Genomic DNA, 3,001 nt, shown 5'->3' on the forward strand with positions numbered 1-3,001 from the left:
CGGCCATGTTTCTTCTTTTGGCTCCTCATATTTTCCACCACGATGTCAAATTAATTCCCAAAAATTTATTTAAACGCCTAATTAAATTATGACAACTATTTCTCTTCGCATTTATATTTATTTCGGACTTGGGATAAATTATTCACTCTTCGCATTATTCGGAAATTAATTAAATAATTTCCCAGAAATTAAATTATCTTAAGTGGCCCACAACCAAAACACCCACCTTACCTCTCCATTTAAAATCTGAGCCCAAAACACAAAAATTTAGGATGGCCCAATTATAAAGTCAAACTTACTCCCTTCCACCATCTCGGCACTCCCTCTCTCTCTACTTACTTTTCCCAAAACGAGAAATCCCCAAATTGAATGAAACTCAATTCAATCGTCTCCTCATTAGGGATGTCAATTGGGCTAATCCGTTCGGGTTTGAGCCAATCCATTCGAGTTGTCAGGTTATTTGGGTGCGGGTTATTCGGGCTGTGAAATTTTTCGGTTTATAAATTTTCGGCCCTAATCCTAAATCTTCGGGTTTCGAGCTAACCCACGGGCTATTCGGGTCAATAGTAATCTTATTATATGTTACTTTTTATCCAATCCAATATTCTAAATTATTTAAAAGCAAATTGTCGCGAATAGTAAAGTATTATCAAAGTGATCAAGTGAAAGAAAATAATAGCAATTGAAAATTGAAACAAAATAGATAAACATATCGTTTAATTAATAGCACACATGAATCTGACTATAGTTAACTAGAAATCATGCCTTTCATATAACCCTAATTTTCAATTTGAGAGAGAAGACATAATTACCATATATTCTTCATATAAATGTTGTATGGTTGTATCTAATATTGATATTACAAAATATACTTCTAAGTATATAATCCAAAATTTTAATTATATTTTTATATTAAATGCTCAACCCGTGGGCTAACCCGCAACCCACTCGGGCCAGCCCGCATAACCCGCCGACCCGAACGGGTTAGCCCGTGTAGCTCGCTTCTGAAATATGGGTTGCGATTTTTCGGCCTAACCCTATGATTTTACTGGGTAATTCGGGTCGACCCGTGGGTTTCGGGCTAGATTGACATCCCTACTCCTACACAACCCGCCACCGCCGTTCCGTCGCCGCCGCTGCTGTACCGTCGACGGTCTGGTAGAGCCGTCGTCAGCCGCTGCTGTCCCAGCCCGTCGGTCAGCCTCCGATTAACCTCGATTCAGCCCCGAACAGCCTCGCAACCAACCCGAACCACTACTCAGCAGCCCCGACTACAAACGGACAGCTACGAAAGCGTACCGACAGCCCCCGAAACAACTCCGAACAGCCCCGATACCACGAAAGATAAGTTCTTTATTTTCTGTTATGTTCTTTTCAAGTTTTCGCCTACGACATTACGAAGGTATTCGATTGATGTTACTTGTTTGAATTACTTGCGGGAGTGATGGGTGATGATATGCTATGTGCAACAACAATCAAAGGGAAAGGATTATACAGTATAAGAGATGTGTGAATTAGGGATTTAGTTCAAAAGAGGAGGACTCCTCATCGATTCTGCCACGGGAAAGAAAATAATTCTTTGGAGTTTAATTGAATCAAAAGATTGGTGCTTTGTGAGGAAATGCAAAACAACGTGATTTACCTCAGAATTGGTCGAAGAAAACAACTTCTTTCTTGCTTTGATAAAATGTGAATTGTGGAGCAGATTTTTAGCATGTGGAAAGTAGCGTGATTTTTACTTTGAGAGGGGTGAAGAAATAATATGTAGCTGAGGTACTAATTAAATTTGGTGACTTTTGGTTGCATTATGAGAAGAGCAGAACTGCAGAAGTCACGCCAGGAGAAGACAAGGCGTTGGCTCTTGATCTGGAAGAGAATAAAATTTGGGCTATGAGAAACAATTGAAGTATTGGGCTGACACTTTGTAATAAGAACATAAGATAGCCCAAATTGGTAAATAAATTGGACATTTGGATATTGTTGTTTACTTTTTATATAGAGACAAAATTAACTTGGTGTTGTTCCAAGCTACAAAACATATTCTCTCTCTTTTGCTCGATCGTTCAACAATCACAAGCATGTCATATTTATTTGATAATTCACCAATCACCATGAAACATGTTTCTTCAAACAAAAGATAACTCATCACATTGTACTCGTTCATTTCCACAAAACTAATTTTTCTTGATCATCCAAAATTTTCCTTTATTTGTCAAAAGAAAACAAACGCCAAAGTCGTCTTAAACAAATGATATATATTTTCTACTGAAATTAAAAGATAGAAAAAGTTGGGACGTTAAAAAAATATTCTTATTTTCATAAGACAGAGAGAGTATTATTTTTCTCCAATTTGTCCAAGCTCTCTATCAATATCTGTGAGTCTCTCTTCCTCTCTCTCACGCAGTCACACTAAATCTTCTTTTCACAATTTTGTAGGCATCCTTGGAAGTCTCAATTAAACATAGTACTCCATCCGTCCCGCTTAAGATGACGCGTTTTCCTTTTTAGTTTGTCCCAATTAAGATGACACATTTCCTTTTTTGGTAACTTTCTCTCTCCAATTAATACACTCAACTACTTTTTCCCATCCCTGTTAAAATATTCATCCTTCTTTATTTCTCTACATTAATACTTACACCTACCCACCTTCTCTCTCTCCAATTAAACACTCTAACCAATAACTCCTAAAATCTCGTGCCGGCTAAGCAATGTATCATCTTAGCCGGGATGGAGGGAGTAATAATTTAAAATCTTGTTCTCTTTTCAGACAGATGAAAATAAAGTTATTTGAAATCATATTCTCATGAATTATTTTCTAGGAAATTTGTTTTATCTCAGAACTTTACTTTTCTATCAAATAAATCAAGAGAAATTTAGGGATGAAATTCACAATTCTCTAATTCCAAATTACAAAAGGAGCAATTAATCAAATTTTATAAATAAAAGCAATTTAATAATTTACCTAGGAAAATTCAATTAATCTATTTTCTGAAAATATTTT

This window comes from Salvia hispanica, chromosome 4 (genome assembly GCF_029641045.1).
Source record: "Salvia hispanica isolate PSC_SH4W2 chromosome 4, Shi_PSC_v1, whole genome shotgun sequence".
In the NCBI taxonomy this organism is placed as follows: domain Eukaryota; kingdom Viridiplantae; phylum Streptophyta; class Magnoliopsida; order Lamiales; family Lamiaceae; genus Salvia; species Salvia hispanica.